Source organism: Podarcis liolepis (genome assembly GCF_965112155.1).
Source record: "Podarcis liolepis genome assembly, chromosome: 4".
Lineage (NCBI taxonomy): Eukaryota > Metazoa > Chordata > Lepidosauria > Squamata > Lacertidae > Podarcis > Podarcis liolepis.
Genome location: NC_139558.1, coordinates 409,298 through 424,387, shown reverse-complemented (window position 1 = coordinate 424,387; position 15,090 = coordinate 409,298). Strand labels below are relative to the sequence as shown.

At 46.4% G+C, this 15,090-nt stretch overlaps 1 long non-coding RNA gene across 2 annotated transcripts in view; it reads right to left on the bottom strand.

The window, feature by feature from the left end:
* Nucleotides 1-15,090, bottom strand: part of LOC310706055 — a 542,773-nt gene that overhangs the window by 515,577 nt on the left and 12,106 nt on the right. The window contains exon 3 of one of the 2 annotated variants that reach the window (XR_014525600.1): nucleotides 7,080-7,613. The exons of the other annotated variant lie outside the window; for it this stretch is intronic. This is a non-coding gene — a long non-coding RNA (uncharacterized lncRNA). The remainder of the gene's footprint in view (nucleotides 1-7,079; nucleotides 7,614-15,090) is intronic. 2 annotated transcript variants of the gene reach the window in all.

Here is a 15,090-nt window from a genome sequence, read left to right as displayed (position 1 = left end):
AAGAAGTTCATTTGGACAGAGCAGGCGGAGCAGTCCTTTCAGGCACACAAGCGTCTCTTCGCGTCGGAAGAGCAGCTGCTTCATGTCAACCCCAGCAGGCCGATGAGGGTGGAGACAGACGCCTCGGACAGAGCCGTGGGGGCGGTCCTGCTGCAGAAGGACCCGCAGGGGGTGTGGCGACCGGGAGCGTTTTACTCCAGGAAGCTCAGCAAGTCCGAGCAGAACTACACCATCTGGGACAGGGAGTTGCTGGCCATTCATGCAGCGTTCAAAGCGTGGAGGCACTTCCTGATCGGCGCCAAGCACACGGTGCAGGTTTGCACGGACCACAAGAATCTGGAGCACTGGCACACGGCACAGTTCCTAAACCAGAGGCAGATACGTTGGGCTGAGTTCTTTGCGAACTTCGACTTCCGCATAGAGTATGTCCCAGGGGACACTAACATCATGGCGGACGCTCTCTCCCGTAAGCCACAGTATCTGGAGGACGCAACGCCAGCGGCCGCCATGCACATCTTCGCACCAACAGTGTGGGCGTGCGCCGCGGCAACCGTGGACTTGGAGGCGGTGCGACGAGCGTTGCAGGATGACTCCTTCGCGCGAGCAAAAATGGCAGAGGTGCAAAGGGGCAAGGCAGCGGCCGACGGGTTCCAGCTAAGAGATGGATTGCTCATCCGTAAAGGGGCCATCTACGTGCCGGGAGACGACCTTCGCGCCAAGGTGCTGCAGCAGCTGCACGACGCGCCCACTGCCGGGCACTTTGGCAAGGAGAAGACGGTGGAATTAGTCGCCAGGGATTTCTGGTGGCCGGGAATGAGAGGGGAGGTCGCAGACTACGTGGCGAGGTGTGACACCTGCCAGAGGGCCAAGCCAGTGCACAGACCGCCGGCCGGACTGTTGGAACCGCTGCAAACTCCGGTCGAACCTTGGGAAAGGGTGGCCCTGGACTTTGTCACGGATCTGCCCAGCTCGAGGGGCAAGACGGCTGTGCTGGTGGTGGTGGACTTGTTCTCCAAGATGGCACATTTCATTCCGTGTGCTAAGGTGGCCACGGCGGAACAAACCGCCAAACTGTTCATAGATCACGTGTTCAAGGTTCACGGTCTGCCACGGTCTATACTGTCCGACCGGGGGCGGCAGTTCATCTCGAATTTCTGGCAGAAGCTGATGGGCTTCCTGAACGTCAAGATCAACCTGGCGTCGGCGAGACACCCGCAGACCAACGGGCAAGCGGAGCGGGTCAATGCCATCATGCAGCAGTACCTGAGATGTTATGCAAATCAACAGCCTGCGACGTGGGTGGATTACCTGCCGCTTGCCGAGTTCGCCTACAACAACACGAAGCACGTGTCCACGGGAGTCACGCCGTTCTTCGCCAACAACGGGAGGCACCCCAGAACCTTCCCGGGACTGGAAAGAATGGGGGAGGGGGAGCCGCAGACAGCAGATGCGTTCGCGTCGGAGCTGCAGGAAGTCCACGATCAGCTGAGGCGCCACCTGGAGCTGGCCAAGCACGCATACAAGGTGCAAGCGGACAAACACAGAAGGGTTGGCGAAGAGCTCCACGTGGGAGACTGGGTCTGGTTAGCAGCCCACGCAGTGCCGGCCAGGTCGTTGGCCAAGAAGAAACTAGGGCATAAACAACTGGGGCCCTACCAAGTCGAAGAGCAGGTCAACCCGGTAGCTTTCAGACTGGCACTTCCGGAGGGTTCCAGAATGCATCCGGTGTTCCACAGATCGGTGCTCACTCCCTACAAAGCACCGCACAGGTTCCAGGAACCCGGAACGGCGCCGAGTCCGGTCAGAGACAGAACAGGGCACGTGGGAGTGGCACAGAAGGAGCGCATCAACGAAGTCACGGAGATTTTGGACTCCAGATGGGGGGAAGAGGGGGTAGAATACTTTCTTGCCAAGGAGGGCACCCCGGCCAGTGCGAACAGCTGGGTGCCGGGCTACGCCTTGGACGAACCTCTGCTCAAAGACGAGTTTCATGCCCTCTTCCCACATAGACCAATGCCGGCAGACTTTTTCGACGACTGGCTTTTCACGCCCACGCTTTCGGCCAGCACGTTCCGGGGGTTCGACTCGGACGAGGACCCGACACGAGACGTCCGTTCCCCGGAGGGGTCACCCTCGGGATCTGCCTCAGAACCCTCGTATTGGTGGGACGATAGACCAGAGGAGCAGTTCCGCAGAAAGTGGCTGGAATGCCCAGGACGGGCAACGCCGCCAGGAGGAAGTGAGGGAGAGACGGACATGGACGTTTTCGGGGACGACCCTGGTTTCGAGCACGGCGGCACAGAGATTGAAGCGGAGGTGACCGTCGTCGACGAGAGCAGGGAGGACGACCCGGGAGACTTCAGATGGAGGCCCGCCACAGGAAGCGACCGATATCCGACGTTCGTCCCTTTGACACAGCAGAACCCAGCTCCAGCACCGGAAGGAGGGGAGGGGGGAATGGGGGGCTTCGAGGGGGGATGGATGTCAGGGGTTTAGGAGCAGAGGCAAGGGCAAGGGAGGAAACAGAGAGCGAAGGGGAGGAGGCAGAAGAAAAGATGAGTGATGACGACAACCCGAGATCTCCGAGTCTTTCCAGTGAATCAGAGGATTCACAGAAAGGAGCACCAGTGGCCAGGGCAAGGGGGGAGTCTAGGGGGGCACCCCAGGAAGATAGAGCCAGAGGGGACTCAGAGGAGAGCAGTTGGAAATCGGGACCAGCGTCACCGCCAGAGAGCAGGGAAGAGGAAGGGAGCCAGGGGGCAAGCGCCGGCAGCTCACAACAGGAGGGAGGACACGAGTCAGGAGTGGCCACACCTCCATCGGGGAGCGAAGAGACGGTTAGACGGAAGGTGGAAGGTTGGGCGCGCGCGCCAAGTTCAAATGCACCGGAAGGCGGCGCAGGAGGCAGCCCGGAAAGGGAGCCAGGTCCTAAAGCCCGGCGCAAGGAGACAGGAGGGTCCGGGGGGTCAGCGTCAGAAGAATCCCGGAGGGAGGAGACCCCGGGGGGCAGAGGGACCCAGAGGAGAATAGTCAGGCGGAAAAGGTGGAGCAGGGCGAGGATATTAAGTTGGTGCACAAGGGGCGGAGACTCAGACGGAGCTTCGCCGATCTAGATACTAGACGTAGAGTTGCACGCAGCAGCTTGAGAATGGAAACTGTAACCCAATAAAGACTTTTACTTAATGATCGCTGGCTAGCGTGATCCTCTGTGAGCTAGGATCTTCAAGCAGCTCTGACAATGGTGTTTGGAAGAGAGAAAAACAGTGATGTTTGAACTCTAAATAAAATGTTCTTTCCCCTGTTAATATTTATTTACATTTTTTTTATTTCATAGATTAATTTTAGGCCATTTAAGAACAAAAGAACTGCTAAGTGCTAAAAGTTCCCACAATACAGTACCATTTCACAGTACCATATACATAAAAAAGGTAAAGGACCCCTGACAGTTAAGTCCAGTCACAGACGACTCTGGGGTTGTGGAACTCATCTCGCTTTATAGGCCGAGGGAGCCGGTGTTTGTATGCTGTCAGGGAACTGACATCGGAGCAGAGTGGAGAGGCTAGGCTCCCAGATTCTGCAGGAGAGGGGACTAGTAAGGGAAGAGAGAGAACGTCCTCTGGGGAAAGAAGTCCAGGTGACACCAGGAAGAAGGGAGAGGCAGAGAGCACTTCGGAGGGGAGGCTCCGAGACTCTTCCAGTTAAGTCAGTGAGGAGAGTGGAGGACCACCGCTTGGCACGCCCACTCTGCGCAGAAGGCTTCCGCACAGAGAGGCGAGGCGAAGGTTGTCCGTTAAGGAATTCTTATGCTGGAGGAAATTTAGGAGACACCCACTGATGGATTCTGCCAGCGACTGAGCAGCAGCGCAAAAGGGCTGCTCAGCCAGGGAAAGACGCAACCACCCCAAGCAGCTGGGAACGGCTGGAGTTTTACACACAAGCAACCCCAATTCCCATGATATATGCAGACAGTTTTTCCGGGTCATGTGGCCAGCATGACTAAGTCACTTCTGGCAAAACCAGAGCAACTCATGGAAACGCTGTTTACCTTCCCACCGGAGCGGTACCTATTTATCTACTTGCACTTTTTGGAGTGCTTTCGAACTGCTCGGTTGGCAGGAGCTAGGACCGAGCAATGGGAGCTCACCCTGTCACAGGGATTCGAATTACCGACCTTCTGATCAGCAAGCCCAAGAGGCTCAGTGGCTTAGACCATATACATATATGTATACAAATTTGCAAAGTTTTTACCTTGCCTCTCGTGAACACTGAACTGAAGGGAAATGAGACCCACCCAACATGAAGCAAAAATAAAAGTCAGGAACCAACACTGTATTTCAAGTATTAGAAGAAATATAGTGCTACTTTTAAATAACAATTATAATTACAATAATAAAATATTCTAACTAGAATGAATCCCTGTAGCCCATAGGAAGAAATATAACTTCTGCAGTAAATGGAGTTTTATTGTTCTCACTTGAGTGGTCTCCATTTTGCATTTGTGTGGCCTCCATCGAATGAGATTTAAATATTACAGAGCATTGCTTTATCCTCATGCAAATTTATCTTACTTGTTAAAAAGCATAATGGCATCCACTTCCATGAGAAAAGTTATTACCAGATCCATTGCAGTACTTTTCATCAAGCAATAAGATTATTCCCATTCAAACAACAATAATTTTATATAAGTTGGAATGTAGATACAAATGTCTGTAAGTTTCTTATCACAATAAATGCAATAGAAATGTGCTTAAAAAATGGGTTGATTTGTTTTGGTTAACGGTTCGTATCTGCTGCTTGGTGAATGTGCTTATATGTAACATTGATGCAAATTCATGATTGCGCAGAAGGGGCTTTGGGTTGCATTCAGGAACATTTCCTTGAGCTTGGTATGGTCAAACATCCACAGATGAAGTTTCATAGATACCCATACATACATACAGGGAACATTGTGTTGACAATGCAATATTGTGAACTGGCCTTTAGAATTTAGAGAAAACACAAAGCTGTTTTCTCTGTGCGTGCAAATATCCATGTCAATTTATAATAAAATATCTGTTTTTCTGCAAGTAGTTTCAATATCCCCTCCCTTAGAAGATGTGATTGTTGAGTACAGAAAGAAGGGAAATCTTTCGACTTCAAACAACATTTGCATATCCTCTACTATTTGATCCACTGCAAGTAGATAGCTCCTTTTCATGAAGCTGCTCTTAACTGTTCTGTGGAAGCAGATTTTCATATTTCCTAAAACTAGAATAAGCCCCTAAAATAAATAAGAAGAAAATGACCATTGGCCATGATAACTGAGGCTGATCATCTGGAGTGAACCATATTGCTTACCCCCATCCTATGCTGTATTTTGCTATGGTTGTTGGGAGTGGGGGGGAAAGGGCTATTCTTATACCTTGAAATACTGTTAACTTTCACAATAGGTTTATACAGCTCTGGGATCTTCCTCTCGATCATTGGTCTGAGGTTCTCTTTCAACTTCTTGTAGTTCCTTTTTCAATTCTTGTTGATATTCCCTTTGGTCAGCAGTAAGCAGGCACTTATTTTTCCCCATTGCTTCACCACATCTGTTCCCAAAAAATGAAGAAAACAATTCACACTGATAAATTTCACCACGGTATTGGACCATAAAGTTTTGTTTTTGTCTGGCACCAAGCGTGACTTAGGTGGGGCAAGTGAAGGAAAAGCCACCAAAATTTAGAGGGTGGGTAATCTAGGGTTTCATTTCAACAAAAGGATTCTAGCAAAAGAAGAGCCTTCAAAGCGTGTGCAAAATAACTGATGAAATCTCAGGCACCAGAAAGTGGGTCAGCAACCATGGGGAGGGACTCATAGAATCATAGAATTGTAGAGTTGGAAGGCACCCCAAGGGTCATGTAGTGCAGTGCAGGATTCGCAACTGAAGCTTCCATATAGAATCAATAGTTCAGTGCATTTCCCCATGACCAACAAAAGCAGAATATGGCTGTCGTTTTATATACACTCCTAGGCAAGTCCTACTAAACTTAAGTTTTACTCCTGAGTAAACATGCACTGCAAATCATGTGAATTCTTAATTTATAGAGAAGTTTTTAAAATGTACAATTTGGATTGGAATAAGTGGGCAGCAGAATAGGACAAAGTATTTATTCATGCTGTGCATAATGAATGCATGGTACTAAAAAGCCACAGGATGTGCTCATGGTCACTGGCTTATAGGAGAATCATAGAATCATAGAATCATAGAGTTGGAAGAGACCACAAGGGCCATCGAGTCCAACCCCCTGCCAAGCAGGAAACACCATCAGAGCACTCCTGACATATGGTTGTCAAGCCTCTGCTTAAAGACCTCCAAAGTAGGAGACTCCACCACACTCCTGGGCAGCAAATTCCACTGTCGAACAGCTCTTACTGTCAGGAAGTTCTTCCTAATGTTTAGGTGGAATCTTCTTTCTTGTAGTTTGGATCCATTGCTCCGTGTCCGCTTCTCTGGAGCAGCAGAAAACAACCTTTCTCCCTCCTCTATGTGACATCCTTTTATATATTTGAACATGGCTATCATATCACGCCTTAACCTCCTCTTCTCCAGGCTAAACATGCCCAGCTCCCTTAACCGTTCCTCATAAGGCATCGTTTCCAGGCCTTTGACCATTTTGGTTGCCCTCTTCTGGACACGTTACAGTTTGTCAGTGTCCTTCTTGAATTGTGGTGCCCAGAACTGGACACAGTACTCCAGGTGAGGTCTGACCAGAGCAGAATACAGTGGCACTATTACTTCCCTTGATCTAGATGCTATACTCCTATTGATGAAGCCAAGAATTGCATTGGCTTTTTTAGCTGCCGCGTCACACTGTTGGCTCATGTCAAGTTTGTGGTCATGGAGGAGTGGTCTGCCCAAAGGAGAAGTGATAGATCCTTGTACAAAGGCAGTATGTCTCTGAATTCTAGTTGCTGGGGAGCAACAATTGGGGAGGGCTGTTGCTGGCTTTCCTGGAGGCATCTGATTGGCTACTGGAGGAAGAAAGGCTCTTGGCTTTTGGTCTGACCCAGCAGGAGGTTTCTTGGCTTCTTATAGCACATAATTTGTAAATCACATTTGCACCCCCAACCCCCCACCCCGGTTTTAGCCTTATTCACTTATTTGGTCTTCTGTTCTTGCTCAAATACTATGTGGTATCTGGCCACCCTACTACAAAGTAGTACTACAAAATCACACATTACAAAGATCACTAATTTTCTATACTGTGTATAGAGATTTATTTATTTGGAACATTTGTGCCTCGCTGTTCAGCCAACAAGACCACCAGACAACTTAAATGCAATCAAAGCAAGATGGTCCCTGGCAGGGAGGGAAGAGGAATATCAAATCTCAGTCACAAATCACTAAACGGTTGTTCCTATGTTGACCAGCTGGCACAGTTCAGGGGCTGGAGGTGCCTGAAGGAGCTGGGCCTCCAGCAAAGCTCTCCCACTGATGGCTGCCCCAGATAACAGTTGTGGGGAGAGGAGGCCTGAGGGAGCTGTCCTGTCACAGCAGAGCCAGTGGAGGGAGCTCTGCTTCACAGCTCTCACGGAAGTACTGTAGTTTGGATACTACGGGCTCCTCTGCAAAGCTGAAAGCAATTGCTCTGTGAAATAAATAAAAAATTCAGCGTGTAGAAATCCTTTCACTATGTGTCTGTTTTGTATTTAAAGCTTCACAGCCACCAAGTGCTAATCAGCTTGAAGCATGCTACAAGTCTTTCATAACATTATTGATATAAGTAAAGAAACATCTCATGTGGGAAAAATAGACACAATGTTTCCTTAAGAATTAAAAATTCCAGCACTCTCCATATGCAGCAGAATGAGGTGGCCAAATGGACCATACTACTTCAAGATACAGGTGGGGAATAACACTTCTATGCGTAAAAACCAAAGCCTAGCACATCATAGAGAAGGTACTTGTCAATTAAAAAAGCTAGCCTTTCCCCTGCTTTGCTGGCTTTCTAGTTGCAGGTGAAGGAATGGGTTTCCCAAACCCCAAAACTGACTGTGCAGGCAGTTTTTAAACTGCACCAAAATCCCCATTTCTCCTTAGCTAAAATACATAAACTTTAGCCATTGAGCAAATGCAAAACAAGAACACAGCTCGCTACCTTATCAGTTTGACGGCAAGACTGGCCTTGACTATACCAGTAGAACAGACACAGGCATATCTTATGTCCTGGCCACAAATGACGCAGAGACCCAAGTCTGGGACTAACGCCAGAGCATGTTCTTGGAAGTAGTGACCTCTTGCTCCAAGATAGGAGTAGGAACAGGAATATCCTTTATGGTCAGGAGTGCCGGAAGGAAATCCCTTTTATGGTTGAGAGTACCAGAGCAGGAACATATGTGATGTCAACCTACGTATACAAGCTGACGTGGTTGGAAGGAGGGAGAGGGTGCCTGGACGAAACTTGTCATTTCTTTGGACTTGCTGTGGACTCACCACGCAAGTGCCTTCTGCTATCCGGAGAGCAGAATAAACTCTTTCTTTGAACCAACTCGGTGTCATTTTGACTTCCTTCCTCCTGTCACGGAGCAACGCAGACCCAATCGGTGAACTCCAATAAGGCTACATTTCTTGGTGCATTGGCCGGGAATCCACGTTCTCCGAGGACAGGACAAAGGACCGAGGCGTCACTGCGAAGCAAACAGCTCGGTCGGCGTCGGTGGCTCCAAGCGCGCACCCTACCATTTCTAGGGGGAGCCCCCCACCCCGTACCTGAGTGGAGATGCAGCAGAGACGGAAGAAAGACAGCAGCTGCACGGGGGAAAGGGCGCCCAAGGGAAGGGAAAGGTAGGCTCCACAGCTTGTTTGTGGGAGTCAGGGGTTTGATCAGCCCCGCCCAGTAGGAGCAGTAAAGTGCCGCTGGGTTTAGCCAGTAGAGAGCAGTAGTGTGCCGCTGGTTTGCCGGTAGAAGAGCAGTAAAGTGCCACCGGCTTTGGGAAGTTTATGGGTAAAGGGGATTGGGGAGGTGCATGGGGTTTGTATGTGTATGGGGGTTTGTATGTATGTGTATTTATTTGCGTATGGGGACACTCCAGTGAATGTTTTGAGTGGATGAGCCGTTGGGGCTCAGAGCCACTGACGAAGCGAAGTGTGGTCCTTGTAAGGTGCGGTTCCTAGCGACGCGAGTCCGTCTAGGCCACTAAGAGGACGCGGAGAAAGGTGACTGGGTGAGAAACAACTCTAGGTGGACGGAGTGTCTCAGGGCTATGGGGGGGGGACCAAAAACAAAACAAACAGCAAACCAACCCCTTTGCAGTGTTTGTTCTTTTTGGACAATTGGAAATGTCAAGCTACAGTTGAAAAAAAACCCTTTAAGCTCCTTTCTGTATTCTGGCAGTGACCAGCATAGGTGCGTCCAGTTGGCTTGTATTGTATTGCCAACACGTGGGGTCCGGGGGGAAAAAGAAAAGAAAAGATATGTGCTCTGCAGAGGAGCGCCAGGAATAGAACCCTGCATGAAGGGGTTCTCAATTCGGCCACATTCACTGTGCTGCATGTTAGGGGATTGGGAAACAGACCTTAAAACACCTAGAATCTTGCACAGTACAAGTATAAAAAGGGATTATTTGGTCTTTAACACTAAAAGTGACATGAGTTGCTCATGAGATCAAATTTTATATTTTCATGTTAAAGGTGGGAAGGTTTCAATTACTAATACAATCATGTAATCATGTACTGGTTTCAGAATTTGAGTGTCATCAATTCACTGTGCTTTGAGCTACCTGGTATCTTAATATTTTTGTTTAAAGTTTGTTTCTTATTGACTCTGTTGCATAGGTACCCTGGGTGATTTAGAAACCACTTGTTAAATGTTGATCAAAAGTAAAAATGTACAAATGTATGGGAAAAGGTAGTGTTGTCAAAAGGGATGGGGTTTTAAACCCCCCCCCATCCCATGTTCAGACAGATGAGAAGTGAGAGGGTTACGGGGGACAAAGCAGTAAATCATCCCCCTTGCAGTGTCTGTGTTTAACACAGAAACAAAGACGCTATGCAGCCCTTGGTGGAGTCTGGAAACCAGGTTAAAATGGGGCCAAAGAACACATACCCTGAGTGTAAAAATTACAAAATTACTAAATATTGCATGGCATGCCAGCCCCCAGAGCATGAGCACGAGTACCTGTGTCATTTAAACATACAACCTCTTTTTGTTATCATAGAGGCGGTTCTGTAAATTTGACATACTTTTACAAGTAGCAGCAAAGGGAATTTGGAATATATTTGCAGACCTGTGTTGTGTGCGTACCTCACGAGTCTTTTCAAGATTGCATCTTGCTAACTGTGATTGTATGATGAATCTGTTTCCAAAGACCCCCGTTAACACCTAAAAGCCACCTCTCAGACGCAGCACAAGGTGGAGGAGGAAACACAGGACAGTATGTGCTTTAATTATAATTTGCAGCTTTTAAAACTTAAAGGGGTGTGCAAGTTAGATTATATTATAGATCTCAGCTCAGTTTAAAATAAGGATGAGCACACTATTTGATACCAAAATTGGTTTTTGCACTACCTTTCTTCTGATATATTTTTGAAATGTGTATAATTTTTATTTGTAAAAGGGATGAACAATTGTGTCCCAAATGTTATGGGGAAGGTGTTGAAGTAGTAAGAGCTGGAGAAGGTAGAGGGAAGTAGAAAAGAAGGTGAGAGGCAGAGGGTAGAGAAGTGAGAATGTTGGAACAGGAGAAAAGTTGGGTAATGGGCTGTAAAGATGGTTGAGTGTTTATGCTGATGAGTATTAATGAAAGTAATATATTAAGATGCTATTATTGAGAGAGAGTTTACTAAATATAGTAAAAGCTGAATTGCATAAAGGGTGTGTGTGACCAGCGACACACTGGTGTCAAAGTCTTGCATGTGCTGTTAGCATGCAATCAGATTCTTGGTTGAGGTTTTCATGAGTAAAACCAGCTTTTAAATAATTCTGAATTAAGAATTAAGAATATAATATATTATAGAACAGCCCTCTTTTTGGCTGGCTGAACAGCTAACCATCCATAAATTAACAGCAAGATTAAAGACCTGGAATGTTGTTTGTACTTTTTTAGTATGTCCCTCCCATGAAAGATACTCCTTGGACATCTATTAATTGAAAATTGAGATGGCTCTGAGTGTACATGCCAGGAGAGGTCTTAGGCAAAATAATTTTTATTTCCCTGTTCACATTAGGCTGTGGAAAGTGTTCCAAAACAAACATCTTATATGAGAAAGGGAGATATTGAAGCTCTTTGTGTTGATTGAACCTCCAAAGTTGTCAAATGCATTAGTGACAGCAGAATCAAGATGTTGATAGACAAATACCTCAATGCTTATTGATACAATTACCCCCCACTAGAGGACTAGTGGGTAGATCCAACCCAATATTTGTGTGTTAATAATGTCTACAGCTTCAAGAGCAAACAAAAGCTCTATTAGAGGCTCTTTTCCTTCAACTATACAATCTTGCAGGAAGTGCAGAGAAAGTGGAACTTGGGTTTTCAAACCAAAATGCTAAGTAAAACTGGCCCAACTGAATGCATGAATGTGTGAATCCATTTAGGAAGAGTGTTGAGGTGAAATAGCAAATGTGTGCATTGGGAAACTGGGACCTTAATTCATAAAGCAAATAACACCAAGCAAGCTTTGTCCTTCAGCAGAATACACTTAAGATACAGTGTACACAAAGCTACAGTGATACACAAAAGCTACAGAGCTTTTCTCTAGTGTAGGATTTGTTTACATCCTCTGTAGCATACGCAAGCAGGACCAAAAATGCAGGAGGAATCAGATGCCACATTTTGAAGTAGGTGAAGGCCCCACTACCTGTATTCGTTCATTTGTGGTGTGTGCCTTTCTTTGTGGTTTCAAATATGAAAGTTATCAGGCACTTCTTCTTATCAGGGCTGCTGATGTCATATGCTTTCGTAGCCTTCTCCGACATGGTGGTGTTCCCTAAAATGTTCCTAGTGTTGATTTAAAGCAGAGTCTCGTGCCCAGCGGAAGGATGAGTAGTACGTGCTGCATACTCTATATTGCTTTATTTACAGTTCAAAGCTGGTATATTACAGAAAGACATCTTGCCTCTGCCGGAGCAGATTATGCATCCTCTCTCCTCAACAGCTCGGAGAGAATCACACAGAGAAAAACAGGAAACCAGTGTACGTCACATCCAGCCTCCCTTTCCCGTGAGAAACTCCAACAGTACAGACTGTGGAATGTAAACACCTGTCTCGTGACAAGCCCTTTCGCTGCACAGTGAAGGAAAGCAGAAACCAACATCCTCCCCCTTTCTGTGAACATCACTGGGCAGCGTGTTCGTACAATGTCAGTACAAACCCAACTTCTGCACATAGGTACAGTGTTGATCTCTTGATACAATCTTGGACAATACATCAGCAGGAATTTCATTACCTGGCATATAGGACACCGTTACGAGTCCCTTCTGAATACATTCCCTAGCATGCTGCAACTTTAATTGCAAGTGTTTTGTGCTTTGCTTACAACCTTCAGACTTCAGCAAAGCCAAACATGCTTTGTTGTCCTGGTAAACCTGGATTGGACATTTGACAGGAATTTTCATATCTTTGCACAATTGTACTAACCATTCACAATCCTTAAGTGAATAAGACAGTGCGTTCAGTTCAGCTTCACAAGTACTTAAGCTAACTGTTGTTTGCTTCTTGCATGACCAATCAAACAGACCCTGATTGTACATGTAGCAAACTCCAGATGTACTTTTCCTGTCTGTAGTGTCACTTCCAAAACTTGCATCTGCAAATATCTCAAGACCACCAGACTTCTGATTGTTAAGTCTCAGTCTGTAATGCATAGTGCCTTTCATATACCGCGCTATGCGTTTCAGAGCTTTCCAATCCTTGACACTAGGATTGTTGACTTGTCTGCTTAGCAAATTACAGCTAACAGCAATGTCTGGTCTTGAACATCTGGCAATGAAGTTTAGCTTGCCTAGCACACTTCTGTACAGTGTAGTGTCAGAAAATGCTTCTTCAGTGTCATCTACCTGATAACCTGTTGTCATCGGTGTGTCTACAGGGTTAGCATCCATCAGGTTTAGTTTACTTAACACATCAGCAATTTTCCGTGACTGGTGTACTAGAATGTTACCATCTTGATCTTTCTCTATTTCCAGAGATAGGTAGTTGTTTACCTCACCAAGATCTTTCATGTCAAAGTGCTCTTTCAGTTGAGCTAGGGCGTTATTGTACATTGCGACATCTTTCCAAAAAAATAATAAATCATCAACATAAAACAAACAGTACAGTTTCTTTTGCCCCTCCTCTTTGACAAATACACATGGATCAGCTTTCCCTTGCTGAAAACCTAGAGAAAACAATACTTCAGTGAGTTTTGTGTGCCAACACCGTGCACTTTGTTTGAGACCATAAAGGGATTTCTTCAGAGCACAAACAAATCCCTGTTTTACCTGTACACCATCAGGTGGAAGCATATAAAGTGATTCATCCAGAGATCCGTACAGAAAAGCTGTATTAATATCATGGTGACTTATGTGTAGATTTTCCTCTGCAGCCAGCTTGAGCATAAGCCTAATGCTCTCATATCTCACTGTGGGTGAGTAGGTCTCGTGATAGTCTTCACCTGGTACCTGTGCAAAACCTCTGGCTACCAATCTGGCTTTGTGTCTGACTATCTTGCCATTCTGATCTGTCTTCGCTTTGAAGACCCATTTGCTTCCAAGCAGTTTCATTCCTGGAACTACTGGAACTAGTTCCCATGTTTTGTTCCTTTGTAAGGAATCAAGCTCAGCCTTCATGGCATTTAACCATGGCTCAGCTTCCTTTGAATCCAAACCCTGGATTTCTTGGAAACTTGAAGGTTCAAATACCTTCTTGGAGCTTTTAACAGCTGTTACTGCTATCGTAGCAAATTCATCAGCAAATCTCTTTGGAGGTTTGCCTTTTGTGGCTCTCTGTGACCTACGAATTAGCCTTAAGTCTTCAACACTCTCCTCTTCCTTCTTAGGAGAAAAGCGACCTATTGTGAACAATGGTTCCTCCAATTCCTGATCAGAGCTTTCAGAGGGTCGCATAGAGGCTTTCGCACTCTTGAAATCCTCTGAATCACCCGATTCAGTTTCAGATTCAGACTCAGAACCTTCATCAGTGGGTTGTTGTGGTTGCTTTTGACTATCCTCAGTCTCATCACTGTCATCAGGATAACATTGGAAAATTCCCACATTCTCCCCCCACTTTGCATTGTACTCAACACTTCTCGTGAGCTTAATTGTCTTAGAGTCAGTCATCATTATTCTGTAAGACCCTTTCTGATAACCTAGAAAGATACCATGCAATCCACGCTTGTCTAACTTGGAGTTTTGTGGTGAGTGAACCCACATGTCAGAACCAAAAATCTTCATGTGTTTGATGTATGGCTTCTTGCCAAACATCTTCTCATAGGGGGTACAACCAATCGCTGAAGACAACCTGCGATTGTAACTGTAAACAAAACATGAGAGAGCTTCGGCCCAATAACTCTCTGGAAGATTGGCATCATGCAGCAAGGTTTTTAACCCTTGAAGCAATGTCTGATTTGCCCGTTCCGCAAGTCCATTCTGCCATGGCGAGCGAGGACTAGACAAATCGTGTTGAATTCCTTTCTCAGTCAGAAAAGCTTCAAACTGCTGAGAAGTGAATTCTCCCCCGCGATCACTGAAAAGAGTCTTTATCTTCTTACCATGCACATTTTCCAACCAAGCACAGAATTCCTTGAACCTAGGAAAAGCCTCTGATTTCTGCTTGAGATTATACACAAAAATATATCTAGAAAATGCATCAATGAGAACCATGAAGTACCTATTGCCACCCAAAGAGGGCGCTAGTGGTCCAACCAAATCTGCATGAACAACCTGGTATGGTTCTGTAGCTTGCCTACTAGACACCTTACCTTTCGCAGCCATTTTCACCTTGTTTGCTGCGCATGCTTTGCACTTCATGTGGTACCTGCAAGATTTAATAGTCATACCTTCAACCAAGGCAGGCATTTTAGATACTGCCTCAAAATGCAAATGACCAAATTTTCGGTGAAAATCATGAATACATTCTGCATGCAAA